The sequence below is a fragment of the Pinus tabuliformis genome, chromosome 1_1 (genome assembly GCF_031772625.1).
Source record: "Pinus tabuliformis cultivar Carrire ecotype Pingquan chromosome 1_1, CPIR1, whole genome shotgun sequence".
NCBI classification, from domain to species: Eukaryota; Viridiplantae; Streptophyta; class Pinopsida; order Pinales; family Pinaceae; genus Pinus; species Pinus tabuliformis.
In genome coordinates this window covers 117,075,851-117,100,591 of record NC_142297.1, presented here as the reverse complement: position 1 = coordinate 117,100,591, position 24,741 = coordinate 117,075,851, and positions in this window count along the sequence as shown.

Below are 24,741 nucleotides of genomic sequence, written 5' to 3'. Positions count from 1 at the left end.
AGAAAGGACGAATGATCTGGGAAGTTGTATATGCATTTTTTTTGTACTCTAATATCTCAGTGGCTAGTCTATCAGACAAAATATTTGCCCAATCCATAACATAACCATTAATCGCAACTTCCATTAACGGGACCATATCTATAGTGAATTTTTCATAATCATGTTGTCCCCACAGTCTACACATCATAGCTCCAGCATAGCAATAAGGATAAGCTAATGAGTCGACAGAATACTTACCCAATGACTCATGCTTATGTTTCCCCGGGAAATGCCTCCAGTGCTTGATCAAGTCTGACTCCAAGTCGTTTTCCTTTGCAAATGCTTCCAGGAATGCCTTGTTATAGCGCTTCTCTGGTGGAGGTAGATGGTACATTTGCCTGATATCTTCAGGCTTGAATGAGCCGAATATCCTTCCATCAACTGTGGAAAATGTTCTATCTGAAGTTGGGATTTTATCAACAACCCATCTAACCACATCAGTGTATGGCAAAATTTTGGCCCACTGCTATCTTGTGAAGGTATGAACAGGCCAATCCTTTGAGAGTTCCCTCTGACTTGTTGGTTGAATTAGCTGTGGCTTCCTCTTCTAATTCTTCGGGCTCCTATGCTTCTATTAAGTTATAAATGCTTTCCCAGCTAGCATTTCCTAGATCGAGACATGTTGTATCTGATATTAATCCCTTCTTACTTGATCCTAGTTCTTTGGCTCCAGGAGTTGCTTTGGCCTTCTTAGATTTCGTTCCCATCTTCTCTGGATTCATGGGTTCGGAGAAACTCTTCACAGGCAATTGCAAACCGTAACACAGAAATATTGCCACTGAAAGCCAATATGAAAATGAATAGAATTCAGGTGAATGACATATGATAAATCGAATGTAGTTAAGAATTATCACTAATGAAATCTTTTGAAGGACTTATTCTTAACTGTAAAATTTAATAGCTGTTCGAACCACCAATTGTGGTGAATAAATACCATAAATACCCATCTCGTCGATCATATACCAAATGATTATCTCAAGCATGCTTCGGATTTCCTCAATCGGTGATGGGCGATAAATCGCAAATCGCAATCGGGAGTTTCAAAGGGAGAGGCTTTATGACTTGCAACGAATATCTCCGATTGCTGAAAAGTGATATTATAATAAAGCGGAGTGCTATGCATGCAAATCGTTTTAGCGTATATTTTCCTCTTAAGATGTGCGCCTAATTGATTGATCGCAATCGGGGTTTGGCTTGCGCTTTTATCCCTTTGCCAACAGATATCTCTGATTTCCGATTGCGATTTCCTTTATCAGATCAGGGGATTTGATGGGGCCTTTTGTGTGTGTACCTTTGTCATATGATATCTTTGATTGCCGATTGCGATTTCCTTTATCGGATCAGAGGATTTGACGAGGCTTTGTTTGTGTGTGTCCCTTTGTCATTGCGATATGCGATCTCCGATCACTTTATCGCAAATGTGGAATTATTTATAATATTTTAAAGGAACACTTTGTTTTTTATCAAAAGGCTTTATATGATGAATTATTTACATCGGGCCTTTTGATAAAGATTTTTCTTGTAATGAGGTTAATAATAGTTTTATTTATCAACTCACAAATCTAACTAAGTTTATTTAAAAAGGGACCCATTTCTTATTAAAAAAAAATTTGTATAAGTTTTTACAGAAATGGAGGGTTGTTGTATGGCACAACAGATCTATAGATGGAAGATAGGGGGTCTCATCATGAGCCAACCTACCATGTTCATAGGGATGTGGCGAAGTGGCATTCCCACTATGGCCACCACACTAGGGATATCATCCAATGGATGCCTCAAGAAACAAAATCCTTGGAACAGGAGGTCTCATCACAAGCCGGCCTGACCACTTTCACTACTTCCTAGTGAATGGCAATGTGTTCATCTGGTTACCATGCCAACACATTGATCTCTACTGTGGACATCATAATTCACTTCCCCAACTATACATAGAAGATCTTGGCTCCTAAGGGTTAGAAAGCAACTCTGTCGAGGCTATGGACGCCTACAGGCGGCAGAAGCTCTACTTATGGTATTGAAGTTTTATTTCCTACATCGATAATTATTGCAATGCCCTCTTCTTATTTTTCTATTTTTTCTATGGAGAGATTATTTCCCTAACATACCTTACCTTGAACCTTTATGCATGATTTAATCTTTTATAAAATCAATCGCATCATTTTCAAGTGGAATAACAGTGGTAAGGTATAATCTCTTACGTATGTTTTCCTTTTTATTTATCGCATCACCTCACGACATCTTATCACTTATTAATAATTCTCGTTACATGCCTCGTTTTCATTACTCCAATATCCTTTTACGAACCTTTCATTAATATAAATACTATGCTGCCTTTACTGCCCAATCCATCACCCCTGTACTTCGCTGCTAGAACGTCATCTTTTCGTCCATTCAGTCGTAGGCAACCTTTAATTTCGAGAGGCGATGGGGACCTCCAGTACACTCATGCATGCGTTGTCATCATTTTATTGGATTTTGTAGGATAATACAACATCCCATAATCACAGAGCATGTGAAATTATAACAGTCCTCGATTTAATGGTATTTATTTTCATAAAACATCACCTGACAGTGCTGTTACAACTACTCGTTGTTCCATCTCTCGACTGCTGCTAGTTGCTGTGTTTTTTCCACTGCACTAATCGTTTGCGGGAGTAGGAAGAACTCAAGCATCACGAGAGATAAAATAGTGCAATGAGAATATTTAATATTAGCTGTCTCCAATGGAGCCAGGGAAATTCTAGCTCACATAGGATGGATAGCATATTTTACAAGATTTCAACCCCCCAATGAGGAAATCGCCATTGAATTTCTACAGCATCTACATAATCGATAATCCTTGGTGAGAGGTAGACAAATCACCGTATCAGATGTTGTGATAGCAAAGGTGTCTGGGTTGCCAGCAGAAGGACCATTATGGGCCGACAAGACACTAAAGTTGCATGACGCTATGGAGATTTTTAGGGACTCAAACTGAGCTTATACCTACTCGAACAATCACCACTCAAGTGGGATTGTATGCAGATTTAGTAGATGCAGCTGCTCAAACAGAGGATTGGACCTCCCATAATAAATAAGTGCAGACAGAGGATATCCCCTCTTGTAGCATAGGCACTTAGATAGAGGATATCCCCTGTTGTAGAATAGGCACTCAGACGGACATACAAGCCAAAGACATCCTGATGCACCATGACCCTATTTTACTAAATCTTCAGGAGGAATTGACACAAGCCTGGCTCGCTTTAGAACGATATGAACAAGAGATAGTTCCCCTGCAGAGATATCATGAGATGCAGAAACAACTTAGGGAACTAACTATAACGAAGAACAAGACCGTTGACAGGTGTAGAAAGGGGGAAGAAAAGCTTGAGAAGGTGAAACTCAAGCTAAACAGAGTCATGAGTAAGACAAACACCATCTGCTCGCTGTATTCAGATTTCCTGACATGTAGGTCTCCCGCCACCAATTATGCCATGTTCTTATTAGAATGGTACCTGTTATTAAAAATCAAAATCGTAAGAGCTGGTAAACCAATTGAATTAGGGACAATTGAAAATTTTATAAATTGCTGCAAGGAACATGGTGCAAAGGTCTAGAGGCTTCTTTGTGAGTTCTATCTGCATAATTTCATATTAGAAAACGAGGTGGAAAAGAACCCTAATCCTTTTGTTGGAGATGTTCAATTCCAAGCTTTTATCTCTTTTGCAGTTAACCAACTCAAATGGTTTAAAGCTTATAATGCATTCCAAAGACAGGAACATGGATTGGATCTTTGGGTGAGGAGTGAACCTAAACACCCTTTACAAATGTTTGCCAACCATAAAAAGCTGATGAAATGAGAGGGGGTGATTAAAACTTTAGGGCCCATACATAGGGAGATTGTGCAGAAAGGAATATCATATTTCCTCTCCATTCAAGAAAGATCCCTGACTACATCTAAGCTCAGATGGACAATCTCCACTAATAGTGTGAAAGAAAGGGAACCATTTAATTATAGGAATTTTAAAGCTGCTGCGGCCTGGATGATCACCTACAACAATCTTATTTTGAGAGAAGGACCTCATTGATTGGGATGCTAGTTTCAGAGTCCCATTATTTGGTATCCTCCTGAAGGGTATCAGGCTGACTACAAGTTGCCTGAAGGGAAACAAAAGCCCGACTTTGCGCTCCTGGCTCAACATCATGGCTTTAGGCCAATTTTTGAAGCTTTCTCTCCAGCCTACTCTTTATCTGCATTGCATAAGAACTATTCACTTTTCATGAGGACCTGAAACAGGGTAAGCAGGGGAGTATGTTGAGTTATGCAATGGGAATGTATTTACTCTCAATTACATTGCCTTTTTCCTCTTTTCTTATCTATTTCATACCTTGATACACTAACATATTGATGGATTGTGATAAGAAATTAATGAACTACTCTCGATTAATATTTAGCCACCGTAACTAACTCTTATTCCTTTTTATGCAAAAAAATGACGAAAGAAATAGTTGTTGTTCCCTAGAGACGGAATAGCGTAAACCAACAAAGGAGGAATAAGGCACGTCGGTTGTGGTCAGGCCGGAGGACGAATCAAGAGGATCAACGCTAAATAAGAAGAATGTAAGAAGATAGCATATAGTTGTGAATCCCTCAGGATCTCCTAATCCTAAGGGATCGCATTTATCTTTTATCTTTTTTACTATAAAAGTGAAAACTGTAGGAGGAAAGGGGAGCGATATCTGTTTATTTCAAATTGTAATTTTAATTTCTAGACTCATGCTTTTGAGGAACATGATCGTATTGTAATGAGGATTGAGTTCAATGGTTAATACATAATTTGCGTTGTTGTTCATTCGTATTTTCTGAAGTAGCTCAGCAGTATTCGTTGGTTGCTAAGGGCCCGACCTCTGGTGGATCAAACTGCTATCCTTTGTGTTATATCCTTCTAATTCACGCAAGTTTAATTTGTTTGATGTTTTTCCATTCTCTACTAGTTTATCTTGTTTGCTATTTTCCGATTTCCTGTATTGCAGTTAGTTTACTTTCCTTTATTCTGACCTTATGTACTTCGCAACTTTGTCATTTGATTCCATTTATGCTTACTGTAGATTAAATTGATTATAAATTAAGGAATTGAATCTTGTTGATTACGATAAGAGTGTGGTTATTATAGAATTAGCTAAAAGAGATTGGTTAATGCTACTGAACTCTCGGTTGACATCATTTCCATTTGAATTGTTTAATTGAGATTGGGTGTGATTTAGATAGAATCAACTAGAAGAGATTGGTTAATGTTACTATGCTCTCAGTTGATGCTATTGTCAATTGAATTGCTTGTTTTAGATTTGATTATGATTTCAATTGAGGATTAAGTCTTAATGCTTAGATGTAATATTTCTGTTAATAGTTTCAATTTGGGTTTTATAAATGCATCTGTTTACTCTTGTATCAAAGTGTTATATTTCATTTTAAAAATCATTACTCTCTATATTTATAGCTTGCACATATTGTGTACACTCTTGGAATAAAAGGACTTGCCCAGCTTGATAATTAATGTGAGGCAATTAGGAGTTTTAAAAGACACCTTTTAGCACCCAACATCTGCCATAATCTATTTAAAGTGAAGTTCATAGGAACTTCATCCTTTACACTCGTACATGTATATTTATCAATCTGATAGAAAGAACGTATATATAAATACACAAACACATAAAACTCATATAACACACAGATGTACAATAACACGTATAGTTCCATTATATACATAATTCAATTACAGACTAAAGCCTCACGGCCCGAACCACAAATTACCCTGCGACTACATTGTATCCTCCCTTCTTATCTTTCACACAACACAGACTCTCTTTATATAGGAAATTAAAAAGGTGTGGATCATCTAAGATCGACAATTTTCTCCTACAAATTGCTCAATCAAATCCCCTAAATCTCTTTATATGCATACTGGCAGATAATTACATTTAATCAAGCCTTCTAAAAACTTATCAATTCCATCAATTTAGCTCTATTTTAACAAAATTTTCCCTAGATTACAATGATTTCCCACGTTTTCCCTTTCACAACTTTGGATTCTGATTTTAATGAAGGGTGCTCAGATGCTCTTGCATTAGTCTACATTGTCATTGACAACACGTTCAATGAGATATTATCCCATTTATAAAGTTAGTTTCCCCTTTAATTCGACCGTCATTGAGAACACATTCAATGGGAGGTTATCACATTTCAAAGGTTAGTTTCCCTTATACTTCAAACATTGAATGAGGAATTTCAGGAAATTAGTTTGTTATATGTCAGCATATCATTTTATTTATTTATTTATTTTCTTTGTCTTGGGTAGCAACTCAATTTATTAATTCGAAATTTAGGAATTTTTTGAAACTAGGTAGACTTAAGTTCAAATCCCACTAAGTGTAGATCTTAAACCCCCATAGGTTTACTAATAATTACATGTCAGCTAGGTTTTTATGTTCATGCAGGATACCAGACAAAAAAAACCATTTCATTAGAAAAAAAATTAACATTTAGTTAACAAAATATAGATTTCTTTTCAAAAATTAAAAATTAAAAAAAAAATCACATCAGCCAAGCTTGCCCGATGGCCCCCTCGCAGGCAAGGGGCTACTATGTCACCTGTAGGTGTGGCAGGCCTGGCCATGGGCATGTCCGCATACGGCATAGTGGGTGTTCTAGGCACGACCATTATGCTGAGAGAGGGCATGCCCACGGTCGGGCGCACCTGCCCAAGGCACAAGACTATTGTGCCTTGGGCAAGCACACGGTGGGCAAGCCCAGTCGTGGGCATGCCTGCATGCCCATTGTGCAGCGGGAGGGCTCTCTCAAGGCTAGGCACACCCACCCAACGAGCAGGCCTTTCCGTAGCTTGGGCGAGCATGCTCGGTCGTGGGCTTGCCCACCCATGGCACAGTGGGTGTGCTTGCCACGCCTGCTATGCCATGAGTAGGCATGCCCATGGTCGGGCGTGCCTGCTTGGGGCATAATGACCCCCTAGCAAGAAGGGGAATGATTATGAGAATCAAGCTCCTACTTGCCAGGAAGCTGTTTTTCGCTGGGCGAGCATGCCCACTAGTGACACAATGACAACCTAGTAGGTAGGGGGTTGATTCTCAGAATTGGCCCTTGCCTGTCAGGGGTTGATTCTCATAATCGACCCTCTCCTACTAGGGGGGCTATTCCAAAAATCAGCCCTCGACAAGCCCCTCAAAAACTACTGTTGAACAAATCCGACCTGAGCTAATGAGTAAAAATCTAGCAAGTGGCTCCTAAAAGGAAAAGAAATTGGTTTATTATTGGAAGAAATCATAAGAAGTGAAGCATACACAATTTGCATGGTTTGTGAAATATACAGAAGGCGAATAATATCTAAAAATATATCTATATGTTGGTATGATTTACGATGGTGGAAATTATGAGGTGCTAGGAAAAGTACTAGACATATGTTTGATGCAAAATACTGAAGTTGTTTATGTACCTAAAAAACCTCCCAAGTCACATGACAAGATTAGATATCAGTTTCCATTGTCGATGTATGACACAACGGATGATTCTACAAGGATATGTAAGAAAATCATAAATGACATTGCACAAAATGTCGTTAGTATTGTTATTTATATTTATCTATTTTGCGTTATTATAATTGTATCATTATATTTTTTATAACTTAGTTTTTAATAACATATTATATTTCGCTTGACAGAATTTTATTGAAGGTCTTTCAATTATGTTGGGAGGAATTTATTTTATAGAGCGAGATATTATGAATGTTGTCAATAGTTTCCACTCAAGGTTAGAAAAAGATATGACAAAAAAGAAAAAGAAAAAGTACTTTATGATGCTACAAGACTACATCCAAGGGATCGGTAAAGAATGCCTATTGTAGATAAATCTAGCAAATCTAGACATGTTACTTTTGATGAGTTAGCTGAAGCTAAAGAATATGTTTCCATTAGTGAGGATGAGATTAGAAATGATGATAGAAAGGAGAAGAGCCATATAATACCAAAAGCAAAAATGCCCAAGAATGTCTCCCTTCTAGTTGATGATGAAGAGATTTCTTATCTCAAATAGATTATGATAACCAAGAGGAGGAAGAAATTAAAAGTTGATCATTCTCAAAAAATCATGGTTAGTAGTAAATATCCTAGTGAAAACTCCAAATGAAGCAGGGAAATCATTACACTAGGGGATGATTTAGAGGATGGCATTATTAAAACAAAACAAAATTTCATTCAACATCAGTTGACAAAGACAAACATAATTGAGGGTGTTCGTACATTTCAACTTAATGTAAGAGAAATATGTAAGCCAAATGGAGGATAATTTAAATATCAAATTAGAAAGCCACACCACCTTCATGTTCACAACTTGAAACCGTTGATGATGTACAATCCATATGCTCATGTGGTTGATTATGTGCTTCTTGTTGATCCAATTCAAGTTCCCAACAAAGAAGCATTTGATAAGTCAAAATTTTTTGAATACAAATATTATGTACTTGCGGGGAACCATTCTGTAGAAGCTCAAAGAAAATTGATGGAGGAATATCCCAATAACCCACATTTTGAACCAATGAAATATATCGTTTATGTTGCTTTAACAGATACATAAGCAAATTTATTGGCATGGGATCATAATACAGATAATGATTATATGATTTCTATGAATTTCATCCAAAGGGTTAGATTTATTCATAATGAATTTGAAGAAAAATGTGGTGGGGATAAGACAAAAGTTAGTTTAGCCTTTCAAAAGGAATGTTGTATGGAAATAGGTTATCAAATTGAGGAAAATAACAATTCAAAAGGTGGCAAAGTAAATTCTGATATATTCAGAGGTATGGATAACATTTTCCAATTAGGATTTAGAACTGGAGAGGTATGAGAATTGATTAATAGGATTTTCGACATGTGGGAGAACATTGGCATTAAAAACTAGGAGGTCAGAAAGTATAAACCGTTGACATGCAGCAATAGTAAATCAAGTCTTGAAATGAAGCTCCTTCCAAAAGATATGACTATCACACCTTAGAGAGCATTGCAAGGAGTGAAGGATGAAAATCTTGTCAAAACAGTATTATCTCGTGTGAAGTCAGGGGAATTATCATTGGACGAAATGTGTGAGGAATTTCAAAAGTAAGTTTGTTGATTTTTTTTAACTTATTTCTAGATTATAAATTTCTTTTAAATATAACATATTGTTGTTGGTAGTATTTGTTATACATATCATCATATTAACATTTTTTACTCTATTTATTCAGTGACCAGGTTTACATGAGAATACAAGAACAAATGATTAAATTTTTGAATGAAGATAGTCGGGATGATATTGCACGCAACTATCGAGATTCAAGTTATACATCAACACTAAATATGTTTATCTTTCATTTAAAAATGTATGTTGATTTATGCATTCATTTTTATTCATGTGCATACTATTTTTATTTCATAACTTATACATATTTTTTTTTATTCCATTAAATATGAAGAACGATGTAAATGAAGCACCGGAGAGTTTAAGAAGCTTTATTGAAAAACTTAAGATGGAAATAATGAGAAAGCAACATCTTAGTTGAACTTGATCCTAGTCTTACTCATTTCGTTTCGAATGGGCTCGATACTATCCAATATCAAATAATACAAGGTGACTATGAAAAGATTGCAAAACTCATACCTAAAAGGGATTATTATCTAGCTATTATAGATATTCCTCATGGTTTCAATATCCCAAACATTGAATATGATAGTGACCTTTATAATTATCAAGCTCTTAGTAAATTGGTTGTGGGATTTGTAGAAGTCACAACATCACCATTATGGATATTTGTGGCATTTCATTCAGACACAAAAATTGCAATTTTATTGACAAGCTTCATGGGAAAAGAAAATCAAACATGTAGCTCACATGGTAATATGTTGAAATTGTATGTTTGACTAATATTAAAAAAATGTTTTATGTACAAGTTAATTGAACTTTTAATATTTCGTGTTACAGAGAAAATTCAAACCTTACTAACCGCGGATATCAACCAATTATAAGTGATTGTGAGTTCATCCATGTTGAAATTTGGACAAAAGATGATAGCTATAAGCCTATGCTTCTGAATCGGGTAGATGGAAAGAGTCATAGCCAAGTACTGGTTCATTATGTTATTGTAAAAAAACTAACATATGAAGATAAACAAGTAAAAGGATAGATAGTTAACATTTATCAAAAACCACAATCATTGATTAGCTATCTTATATATTATGTTCAAATGAAGGAGATTGGGTCTTGGATTTATTCTCAGGCTCAGGTAAGTTTTATTATATAAAATTCAATTTCAATATCTTGTTTTTTAATTTTTATGTGATTATACTAATTTACTTCATTATTTCTTTTGTACCTAATGATTAGGTACAACACTAGCATGTTGCCTACAAAAAGGAAGAAATTGCATTGCCATTGAAAAGGATCCAGTACAGTGCAAATTTATTCAACAAAGAATTAATGCTCTTCAATTTCTTTGAGATGTAATGCAAGAAGTTGGTTTGAGGAAATGGGATTTTAATGAATCATATGTGGAAAAAAATGCAAAGGAATCTCAACCACCATTAGATGGAATGATTAGAAAGGCATACATTATGAGATTCGCGGACATCAAAGATCCATCAAAAGAGGAAAATGAGCAAAATGAAGAAGACAATATTATGGAAGAAGACAATGATGAAACTCTAGAAGATGAAGAGTATGGATTACGGGATATTATTGATTAAATTAAAGTTATGCTTGGAAATCAAGCTCATTTTTTGTAACTAATAATTAGTTATACTTGTAATGTTTTGAATTTGACATTTTATGAGAAGAATAAGTATTCAGTTATTGTTGTTATATGTGTAATATTTCTATTATGTAATTTTCACCTTAATTTTTAAGCGGATCATTATTTTTTGAAAAAAGTTGTGATTATTATATTTTTTGACATGAAATACATAAAATGTTAATTTTAAAACATTTTTTGTTAAATTTTTCATATAAATTTTATTTGACATGTAAATTTTAGCAAAAAAGGCTCAACTGTGTAATTTTTTTGTTATATTTATATTCAAAATGTGTATTTTTATATCAACTATTAAATATATATTTTTTAGAGACAATTATTTGATGTGCATTGAAATATTAATTAACGATATATAAATATATAGAAGATCGAAACTTTAAAATATCGACCTTTTTTCTTAACTGTGCAAAAAAATAAAGATCTCGCTACAAAATAAATTAAAAGAAAAACAAAAAAATATGAAGAAGATGACTACTTAAAAAATTGTTAAAATTTGAAAAATATTTTTTCACATTTAATACATTAGAAAATTTAAAGTCAAAAAATAAGTCTTCTAAAAGAAGGGCTTGACGCTCCATCAACACTTTTTAAAATTAGCATGAAAATCACTAATATTTTAAAAATAATGTACATAAGAAAATTTGAAGTGTCAAAAAATATATATGTATTCTGAATCAACGCTTTTCAAAATCGGTTGATTTTTTTTCTGCCTCAAAAAAACAGGTAATCAACATAGTTCATGTTTCAAAGTTTACATTGTTTTTACTCATGCCAAGAATCCGATGAGGACTCCTGTTCTGCAAATAAACATTTGTGTTGCATGCTTCATCCCACAAGTGCAGTGATAGCCTTTGGCCATGCAGCATCGCCCATGCAACTCCCACAATACTTTTGTTCTTCCTCTCAACCACCCCATTATGTTGTGAGTTGTGGGGCGTTGTCAATTCCCATCGAATGCCTTATTTTGCACAGAAAGTTTTAAACACATTAGACACATATTCACGACCATAATCACTCCTAAGAGCCTTCACTTTCCTACTAGTTTCTTTCTCAACGAGTGCTTTAAATTCAACAAACTTGGAGAATGTCTGGTCTCTCTTCGGCATGAAGAAAATCCATCAATTTAGTGAGAAAATATCTACAAATATAACATAATACTTGTGCTTGGTAGTGGAGGCTATCAAGAAAGGTCCACACACATCAGAGTGAATCCTTTCAAGGACTATTTGTGCTTTACTATCTTGATCATTGAAGGTGGATTTTTTTTACTTTCCCAATGTACACCTTTTGCATGTATCTCGCTGCTCTAATGCACCTTTGGGAAGGTCTATAGAAATCTGATGCATGATCTTCAGAGTGTCATGGTTCAAATGGACAAGTCTTCTATGCTATAATTCATTGATGCCTTAGATATGCACCTTATCTACTTTTGTGCTCAATGTTGCACAATCTTCCACATCTAATTTGTAGAGGTTCTTCACTAGAAACCTGATCTTCTTCACATGTCCCATGATGATATGTCTTAGGAAATCCTTCCCTTTGTTGAATATCACATCGTATCCACAATCTTCCAACACCGCTATGAAAACTAGATTCTTCTTCAGACCTGGTAAAAACATCACATCCTTGAGCTTTAAAGGGGAGCGAGAATCCCTCTGAAAAGTAGTTGTACCAATACCGGTCATGTTATAACTTCCATCATCTCCCATATTGATGTGCATCTAAATATCTTTCTCCTCCAAGTTAGTGAAAAATTATCTTTTCCCCATCATGTGGAACGAGGCACCACTATCCGGATACCACACACTACCCATCATTGTGATTTCCATGCATGAAATAAGGGTGAATTAAAACTCGAATTGTGCATCCAAAGCTTCACATGTCACTCCTCTTGAGGGCTTCTTTCTTAGCTTCTTGTGTGGACACTTCGTGGCATAGTTTCCCAACTCTTAACAATGAAAGCACTTGATTTTGGATGTGTTTCTTCTTGCCCTCCTAATCTGATTCTACTTTAGATTGGGATTTCTTCCCTTTCCCTTTATTTTCATTTCTATCAAAGGCATCATTATCCTCATCATCACACTTGTATGAGGTTTCGTCTCTGGTGTTCTACCTTATTTCTTCTTGCACCAAAGCAGACCACAATCATTCCCAATTTGGTAGCTTCTCCCTCTTGTTTACTGAATCCTCGTAGTTGTTCTAGCTCTTGGGAAGGCCTAGAAGTTCTAGGCTTACCAGATCATATTCTACAACCGTAACACCAACACTCCGAAATTCATCACGACATTGTGTGAAATTGCTCAGGTATTGTGGTATTGTGTCGCCCTTCTGCATCTTGATATTCTAAAGTTTGTCCTTCATTGCCAGCTTCCTATGGCCACTATTATTCTGGAACAAATATGTCAAGGATTGCTAAATTTCATACAAATTATCTTTCCCATTTAGATTCAAGACAATATGGTCTTTAATTCCCTCCACTATGATCCTCCTCGCCTTTGAAACACACTTCTTCCATTCTGCTAGATCACGAGCATCGGATGTTGCCAAATTTGGGATATCATTATCTACGAATTCCTTCAACCCATTATCTTCCAACACTACCTCCATCATTTCCTTCAAAGCAACATAATTTGAACTACCCTCAAGGACATACTTGAGTCTCAGTCCATAGAAATCCATCCTATTAGCTCTAAAGAATTGATCCTGCAAATTCAATCCTCTTGCAAATGAAACTTCGAATTCTCTTCTCTGTTGTGATTCATTCTCTAATACCATGTAGAAATTCCTATGTAGATTGAAAATTTCTTATGTAATTTACTAAAACATAAGACTCAAATATACTCTACTCATCTACAGAAAAAAATCGCGATCGATAAATCAAATCATAAACATGCATCAATATTCAACACACATACACAAATATTTATTTAGGGGAAAGTAATTTCTCAAAACCCCTTCCTATCTGTCTTGCATTAATCAAATAATTTGGATGAATACAATATGCTTGATCAAGCTTAAGCACAACCTTCACTTGTATCTTCTATCCTACTGCTTCACTCATTGACTCGGGCCGATAATTAGCCAATTTCTCATCCTGCCAAGCTCTTATTTCATTGCACTGTTCCTTGAGGAATTAGCTCATATTAATTAGGGAAAGTTACTCAATCTAGATTGCACAATTCCTTTAAGCCAATCTCTGACTACATGCACCACTTGTACAACTTGAAATAGTTTACAAATGATAGTACAGTTCCCTTGAACTCCAATCTCAACTGGGTATCTCAAATTCTTTACATGCATCAGCTATTTTGGGTTGGTTGATTAGTTAACTGTTATGAAACCAGATCACAAAAAGATAGAAAAGATAGATCAACGACTTAAAAATCAGCCTCTTCGAGGGGGCAACCTCCTTTAATTACACAAATAAACAATTCTTGGATGATACAAATGACAATACCTCCTTTCTATGTATAGGAGCCTAAGGGGTCCCAATACAATCAGAGCCTACATAACAATAATATTGTAGGGGCACAACAATAACAATAGTGGGCTTCTATGGGGCATAATAATAACAACATGGGGACTATATGGGCACAATAGTACAATAAGGGGGTTGAACTAATAATAATAAGGGGTTACACTAGTAGTATAGGGACCTAATATGTCCCTCTCCTTAAAAACGTGTTGTCCTCAACACTTGAGTAGTTTTGGATGATTCTATATAAAATTATCATCCTCCCATGTGGAATATTCAGTGGGTAAGTTCTTCCACGTGATGAGATACTCTAAAATTGATCAATTTCATAGATGTCGATTTCTTGTTTTTGTGACTTCTTCTGATTCCAATATGACTTTTCCTTCCTTGTCAAGTTATGGCAATATTGTTTGAATTGGGATCTTCTCACCTATAAACTTCTTTAAGCATGAAGCATGGAAAACTGGGTGCACTTGGGAAGATGCAGGAAGCTCCAATTTGTATGCCATAGTACCAATATTTTGTGAAACCTTGTACGGACCATAATACTTTGGTGATAATTTATTATCCTTCTTAGCTTGCTTGAGGGGCATTTGTTTGTATGGTCGTAGTCATAGAAATACCCAGTCACCTACATCAAAACTTCTCTCGTTGTGATGTTGATCTGCCTGTTGTTTCATTATATTCTGTGCCAAAGTGAGTTTATCCTTTAAGAGTTTGAGAACTTTTTGTTGATGCTCGATGTGATCTTCCACTTCTTGAATCTTAGAATTTTCATTTAAAGATGATGTGATGGACGGTGGATGATATCCATAAAGTTCCATAAATGGGGTCATTTTTTCTGCAGTATGGAAGGAATTGTTATACCACCATTCATCCAAAGGAAACCCTTGACCCATTGTGTCTGTTTATTATATACAAAGCAACGAAGATATCCTTCCAAAAATTTGTTCAATATCTCAGTTTTCCCATCATATTGAGGATGATAAGATGAGTTATGAGCTAACTGAGTACCCAAATATTCCACCTCTTGTACTCTAAAGAACAATTTGGAGCTTTTTTTATATAATTGTTTCTCTTCTAATAGTTTGAGAATGCTGTCAACATGTTGAACATGATCTTTCCAAGACTTGTTGTAGATTAGTATATCATCAAAAAGTACTAAAACAAATTTTGGAAGGAAGGGTTTGAAAATGGAATTCATCAAACTTTGAAATGTAGAAGGTGCATTGGTAAGGCCAAAAGGCATGACCAAAAATTCGTAATGACCCTCATGAGTTCTAAATGCTATTTTTGGAATGTCTTCAGTCTTCATTCTGATTTGATGATATCCTGAACGAAGATCCAACTTTGCGAAGTAAATTTCTCCATGTAATTCATCCAATAATTCTTCAATGACATGAATGGGAAGTTTATCTTTAATAGTAAGCTTGTTGAGCTCCCTATAATCCAGACACATGCGCCATGATCCATCATTCTTGTGTACCAATACCACTGGAGTAGAGAAAGAACTTTGACTAGGTTGAATTATACCAACTTCTATCATTTCTGCAACCATACGTTCAATTTCACTTTTTTGGGCATAAGGATATCTGTAAGGCATGATGTTTGCGAGAACACTTCCTGGAATCAAATGAATAGCATGATCATGATCACAGATAGGTGAGAGGCCTTTGGGGGTCTCAAATACCTTGGAATGGTTGTCCAAAATGTTTGGATATGTGCAGAAATAGATGATTTCGATGTGGGAACCTCTAGTGAACATGATTGTGCAATTATGCCCCGTTATTCTTTATTTAGAAGCTTTGTCATGTTGTTAGAGCATATTATATTTCTCAGTTTCCCTATGATACCCCTTAATTCAACTTCCTTTCCTTTCCAAAAAAAATTCAAGAAACGTTCTTGAAAATTAAAATTTATCGTACCCAAAGATTGTAGCCATTGGACTCCTAGTACAACATCTGCACCACCCATTGGAATGGAAAGCATTGGACTATTCAAGACATATTCTCCCATGGATAGCTTGATATTATGGCACTTTCTAGAGCAATTTATGGTTCCTCCATTTGCAACCATTACTTGACACTCTGGTGTTGGATATAGGAAGCAATTCAATTCCTTGGCTTTCTTAATATGAATAAATTTAATGGGTACTACCCGAATCAATCAACACTATTACCTTTTTCTTCTTGATATGCCCTTCTATCTTGAGAGTTTGAGGAGTGGTAATTCTTGTCAATGCATTACAAGATATGGTCAGATTCATTTCTTCTTTCTCTGGGATTGGTTCCTGGTGTATATCCTCTTCTTTTGACATTTCTTGTTCCTTTTCTTGCTCCTCTTCCCCATCTATGTAAATTAATTTCTTCTTAGCACACTTATGACCTTTACCGTATTTTCTATCACAATTGTAACAAATCCCTTTTTCTCTTTTTTCTTCCAATTGTTGTGGTGTAAACCTTGTAGGTGGTGAAAGGCTAGGAGAAACAACACTTCCATATTTATAGTTGTGAGTTGTAGGCTTCCTTGTTGTCATAATTTTGCTTTCCATTTTTCTTTCCAACCTGAATGCCTTCTCTAATGAATCAGGTTCCCAAAGGCGAACCTCATGTTGGATGTTATCCTTTAAAGTCCCTATGAACACATCAACCCTATGATCCTCTGGAATATATTTTACGCTTATATTGAATTTTTAGAAGTCCTCAAAGTGCTCCATCATTGAACCCTTTTGTTTGAGATTTATCAATTGGCTAAAAAAGGTGTTGCTTTTTGTATCCTCATAATGTGTTATCATTTGTTCCGTAAAATTTCCCAAGTGACAATTTGTTTACAAGAGGAAAGCCATCGATAGAATACACATTGATTTGGTTCAAAATCTAAAGTTGCAATGCATACCTTTTGTGTGTTTTGCACATTATGGAGATCGAAATATTGCTCCATCTATAGTATCCATGTTATGGGATCCTGCCATCAAACTTCTTCATATCGATATTTGGAACTGGTGGGTCTTCAATCCAACGTTAGAGTCTATGAAATCATGATTAACATTTCATTTGTTCTCATCATGAGTTTCCTTTGCTATCCTTTCTCCATTAGTAATCATTTCTTGTAGCAACTTTTTCAAATATGTCTTCAAATCTTCCATGTTTCCTCTAAGTTTTTCTTCTATACCATCCATCTTAACTTCCACGTCTTTCTTTAAACCATCCATCTTATCTTCCACACCTTTCTTTAAACCATCCATCTTATCTTCTGTGCCGTCCAACTTAGCTTCCACGCCTTTCTTTAAACCATTCATCTTAGCTTCTGTTACTTTTTGTGAGAGTAAATTTTGCTGCACTTTGTCTCGTAATTTTGATATATCATGTTGCATTTCTTCCTCTTCTTCACGAGTCATGGTAGAGATTTCAGGTTGCTTACTAGGTGTTTCCATTTTTTTCTTCAGGGCATCAATTAATGATAATAATGCTTCACTATGCCCTTTAAATTCCTTCAAGCAAATTTCTCAACCAAACTTATGCAAAATTAAAAAAAAAAACTACACACATGTTTTCACTTTATAGGAGCTCTATATTGAATCTATTGTATCTCTATACTTTTGGATGTGAAACGTTTGAAATTGTGTTCTGCAGTAGCCCTCTGAGTCCTCTTTGCAACCCCGGAAGTTTGATCAAGATTGGATTCTCCAAGAAAGAGCTATTCCAAATCTCCCACGATGACCTGATTATAGACTCATTCAGTAGAGCAAACTTGTACGAAGTGTCGCATGTCACTATTTCGACCTTAGGATCTGAACCCAATATACAAATATCCACAGGTCATCCTCTTTCTGTAATGTTTTACGAAATTTCAATCTAATGCTTAGAGAGAAAGTTATGACGATTTTCCCCAGGTCACTTGTTTGGGATGTAATTCAGAAGCCTGTAAAAACCCTAAATGTCTTGGACCCTATATTTGAAAATATAGCGAAACAAGATCTGAAATTTGGGCCTGAGCTTCATCACGAGTTCGGCTCAAATGGGTTTTAATTGTTGAGTCTGAACCTTCGTAGAAAAAAAATTATAGCAAAACTTCCACAATGACATGTTTCCGATGGAATTATGAAGCTTGCAAGAACCCTAACTTCCTCATATCATATCTCCGAAAATATAGAGATACAAGATCTGAAATTTAGACTCGAGGTTCTAAACGATTTCGGCTCAAATGAGTTTTTTTTTTTAGCTTCTAAAACTTAATATATAAAACTTTATAGAGAAAATTCCATAATTACATGTTTGAAATAGTGAAACCCTAGAATCCAAAGATATGATACCAAATGTTAGGACACCAGCTCACAAAAAGATAGAAAAGATAAATCAACGAGTTAAAAATCAACCCCTTCGAGGGGGCAACCTCCTTTACATTACACAAATGAACAATTATTGGATGATACAAATGGCAAGACCTCCTTTCAATATATAGAAGTCTAAGGGGTCCCAATACAATCAGAGCCTACATAACAATAATATTGTAGGGGCACAACAATAACAATAGTGGGCTTCTATGGGGCATAATAATAACAACATGGGGACTATATGGGCACAATAATGTAATACGAGGGTTGCACTAATAACAGTAAGGGGCTACAGTAGTAGTATAGGGACCTAACATTAACTGGTTGATCACTATAGTAAGTTGAAGTTACACTTCCACTCTTTGACCTTCCACTAGTTCCTCTTGTAGTTAGAACTAGTTAACTAACAATAACTCAATTTTACTGAAATAGATTGCTATAAATTAGCAATCAATCATACTAAACTGAACTCAAGTGCCTCCAACTCAAATTAAATGAGTTAACTGAGTGGAAAGTGCCATGTCACCTCAGTTAACTACCTCCAAGTATTTTGTTGAAATTGAAATTTGAATTTTAATCTACTTTGACCAAGGAAAAGTCAAAACTAGATTTTCATGCTGCATTTTCAATAATGCATAGAAAAATAGAGAAAGAGTATGTCAATATGATAGCATCGATCTGAATTATATTTAAAGGGAGAAAAATGAAATACATATTTATAACTTAAACACAGAGATACAATAAAACTTGACTTCAATTAGTAAATGGAAAATGTTGAAAGTGTATACACGTAGAATGAAAGCAAATTATCTCAAATAATGTTAGCTTATCTCTAAGAAGGGATATGACGGCTATGTGCCTTCTTGAACTGTGTTACAATGAAGCTTGAACGCCTTTTTATTATGAAGAAACAATGAAAAACCCTAAACATCAAAAATCCTAACCCTATGAGATAAAGTCCCAAACGCTTACGGGCCTCGATGGGGTAACTTGGAACATCAACTTCACGGGGTTGTAACCTTGGAATACAATCTTTGTTTTGCATGCGCAATAGCCCATTGGAAAGGTCTATCCAAGGAGTATACTTTTTAATTTCCTACGGTATTTTAGGCCTAACATCAACCAAATTTTCAAAAAAATGTCATTTAGGGCCTCAAAACAACTCCAAAAGTTTAGGACCTGAAAACTGCCAAAAATTGAAAACTACCAAAATATGAAAATTGTGTTGTGAGCCAGTGGAATAGATGGGTGGCCACTAATATCCACCTAGATCATATTGACTACAAAATTAATTAAAGCTATGAGAACAAATTTCGCGACCATTATAGACTCTAAGAAACATGTTGTTTCTCAATCATAACTTTAAATTTTTTTCACTTAGAGAATACATTTGATTTTTGTTTTAGAAAATACACTCACAATTTTCCTTGAAAAATTATCTACGAACAACAAAATGTACTTTGCACTAGAAAATGATATCACATGTACATCTACATCTACATCTACATCTACATCTACATCTACATCTACATCTACATATACATATACATATACATATACATATACATATACATATACATATATATATATATATAGAGAGAGAGAGAGAGAGAGATGCATGAACTAATGCAAGAATTACTTTGGCTCTCTAAGCATTCACCTCATCAATAGGCATTCTATGATGCTTACCTCCAATACATGCACCACACATAATGTCTTTCTTATCCAAAGTATCTAGAAGGTCATCCACCATTTTCCTATTAGTTAAAAAGGAAAGAAAATGTATATTTGGATGTCCATGCCTTTAATTCCAAAGTGAACCCATGTATTTCTCGCCACTACCATCCTCCTAAATTGTATCAACACTCACCAAGTGAAACAACACCCATACCAATTAAGTTATTATTAGTTTTTTTAACCATTTTTTATTGTTAAGATGGCATTTAAATGATAATTGTGCTTCATAATTTCACTAACATAAAAAATATTATTTTCCAATCAAAGGAAAAATAAAACATTAAGTAAGAGTATCCTTTTACCTTGCATTTCAATATATACATTTCCTTTCTCAATGATTATGTAATCTACCCCACCATCAAAACTCACAAAATGTAAACCTCTCTTATCTGCTATAAAATCAAGATACTAGTCCTTTCTCTTAGTGAAATGAAAAAATGCCTTAGAACCAATACACCAATTTAAATTGGTCTTCTTATTCGTATAAAAAACAAAACATAAAATTCATTCTCATCACTATGTCTAGTCACCTTTCCTTGCTTCTATTAGTTTTACGAGCCCCTAGATTGTGATTTTCATCCCACAAAGGTGGAAGCTAAAATTGTTAGGTATAGCATTGACCAAAGTCCCCATTTGTGAAATTGCATCAAGTTTCACTGAAGAATGTAAAGACAAACTAAAACTCAAAATGGAATAAAAAAGGGGTTTAAAAGGGAAGCAAACGACAGGGTTTTGTTGTAGTGAATGGTCCAAGTTGTTATGTGAATGTTGTCTTCTTACATTCTCTCATGTGTAGAATTTCCTTATTGGATTTGGAATAAACAAAATGGTGTTTCTTTTGATTATCTCATCTATGATAAGTAGTTTCATGATATGATGGCACTCTAATGGTGTCAACCTATATATATATATATATATATCTATATATATATATATATATATATATATATATATATACATACATATATATATACATATATATATATATATATATATGTATATATATATATATATATATATATATATATATATATATATATATATATATATGTATATATATATGTATATATATATATGTATGTATGTATATATATATATATATATATATATATATATACATATATATATATATATATATATATATATATATATATATATATATATATATATATATATATATATATATACATATATATATACATATATATATACATATATATATACATATTGAAAGATAGCTTAGGTGGAGAGTAAACACCTCTAATATCCTCTATAAAGAATAATAGGTTTCACCACTAGGCTAGTAGACTTGTGCATGAGTGTGGGAGGATTTGGCAAGCAATTGTCAACTCAGGGCTTAGCCATTTTTTAGGGGTCAAATATGTCATGGCCTTTTACTAATGGGTGGTAACTTGTGCAACAAATTGATGTTGATCTCGCTAAATCTACATGGACTGATCTGAAATGGGGGTTTGATAACTTGTTATGCTTACAAGAACTTCCCACTCAGCTTAACAAATGAATGATCTAGCTTATATATGACATTTGCGAATTAAATACTTGAAAGAGGTGTATATTTTCTTTTAATTGTTTAAGTGCTTTAAATCCATTTGTTACTGTTGATATTAAACACATATAACAGCCATATAATGCAGGAAATAAACAACCACACATAACAACAAATTTAATCTAGGAGTTCACCTGAATATCTTGGGCTACGTCTCCTTGAGCTTTTGTCATCTTTACTTGTCTCTTTGGGATTATGGCAAAGTTTCTTTTACAAGTTCCACACTTAACTCCAAAGGTTACTGAACTGAACCAGTGGACTTAGAATACCATCTATATCCTTGTTATGGCTGTCATCACTCTGCAAACAGATCTAAGCTCCCTTAGACTTGATTCCTTCAATCAATGCTCTGAGCTAACCTGACCTTCTTGATGGCACTATCTCCTTTAGAATTCTTCAACAGTCACTAAAACCTCATTCACTATCTCCAGCATATATCAGACGCCAAAATAGACTAATCATTTGCTCAAAATGAGCATTGCATTCCCAAACTAGGCCTTCCTCCATGGTTGGCACTAGGTTTCTCTTAAACTTCCATGTAGCATCTCGGCCTTTAGAAGTCTCCAAATGCTTCTACAAATCCCTGCAATAAATTCAGAAGGCTCATTACAGTCAGGAATGACTGTTGATTTGCTGAGAACGAGTATTGGTAGCTCTTACAACTGCCTCCAACTCCTCATGGCTCTAAGCTCCAAAACCTCTATGAAGATGACTTCTTCAGCTTCTCTAGACTATTCCATTGGCTTCATAAGGCTCCAATTAGCCTAGCTAGCCTCTTGTTTCACTCTCTCTCCTTTTGGCTCTTTGGTCGAAAACTGCTCCTGGAGTGCATTTAATCAATATCCCCCTAGGGATACTCCACCAAATTTGGTGAACTGCACCTAATTCCAGTTAAACTTAGCATATCCGCCTAAGTTTAGATGCTCCGCCAAGCTGACCGTTGGAGGTGAGCCGTTACTATAACTGTTGGGCGCGCACATGAGGGCGGTATACCCCTGGCGGTTAGGGATAATGTTGCAATCGTATTAACCTTCAATCACTAGGAAGGCATTACAATCGTGATACCGCTTTGATGTAGCAAAGCCATATCTTTACACAATTCCCGCGTGGACTTGTCGGTTATGGGACCACGTATACCAAATAGCGGAATCTCCACCGTCGATCTATCTCGCATGATCCAATGGCTATTGTGTTGTCCACTCGCCAATTAGCTTGGACAATCTCCACCGTCAATATGACCCATCCAATCGAACGGTTGTTGCACAATCTCACGTGAATTTCTACACAACCGATATCAAATCGAGAGCGCGCGAGAAAAGTGGTTTTCTTGTGCTACATGTCACACGCTAAGGTTAATCGCGTGAAATTTAGGAATACCGCTTACAGCTTTTTGTCCACGCGAGATACCATTTCCCACTTTTCGAATACTGCATGCGTGCTCAATACGAAACTTAAAGAAAAATGTTTAAGGAAAGGTTTAACGCTTAATCTTGGTCAAATGTCCAAAAATTGTAGTTTACTAGACTTTTCAAATAGCACTAACTTCTTCATACGGTATCAGTTTTTCGAACCGTTCACGGCGCCGGAATGAGGAAGACAAGATATATCCAGACGCTCAAGTTTGACACTCTTTCGAACACTTTGAAATCTAAGCTATCACTAAGGTCTTGGATCAATACATGATCATGGACCCCTCCCAAATGACCATGGATAACCTCCTACTATTACTAGAATCTTTTTTTAAGCGATATCTAATTGAAGTCTGTCTTTATATTTATTTAAACTTTGATTTTATAAAAATTTGTTAAGCAATTATGTCACTATCAGTTCTTTGTCCCAAGTTAATTCATTTTTTTCTAACTTTTTAGCTTTTGATATTAAATTTATACTTATTTTAGTTTAATTCAATTTTTTTTTTCGTTATTGACATTATACTTATCACAAGTACATTCACAATCCAACTTTTTATATTAAACTTTTACACCATTTTAATACATTCACCATCCAAGTTTTTATATTAAACTTTAACACCATATTAATAAGAAAAGAAACTCTAATTCCATACATGGTAAAATAAATAAAAAAATTATTATTATAATAAATAAAAAATCTAGCCATTTCCATTCAACTAGTGAATAGACACTCTTTCATCTCTATTGTCCACGTACATTCCCAATAATATAGTTATAAGATAATAATCAACTAAATATATAATTATGTTTTTATTTGAAAAATGTGTTCTTTGACTTTGATTTTCTTTTATATTAGATATTTCTAGACTAATTATCACAACCAGTTCAAACACTTATGTATCTTATTGTGATGCAAAACATATATAAACAAATGCACAATTTAGAAATGTTTGGTATATAATCATACGTCTATATTAAACATTTTTCTATTTCATAATATGCGCAATTTAGAAATGTTTGGTATATAATCGTACGCTTATATTAAACATCTTTCTATCTCATAATAGATGATTGTATTTTTACATATAATTATTGTAATTTGAACAGTTGAGAAATATCACAAATAAATATAAATTTTATTTTAATTAGCTATAAGATACATAAATTTTAAATTTTGATCACTTAAAAATGATTTAATTTAAAATTTGAATACCAATTATTTTTACTTTACATAATTATTTAAATTTAATATAATTAAAATTTTATAATTAATTATTTAAAATAATTTTAATTTTATAAATTCCAATTAAAACTTTGAATCAGTCAATTAAAAAAAACAAATTCTA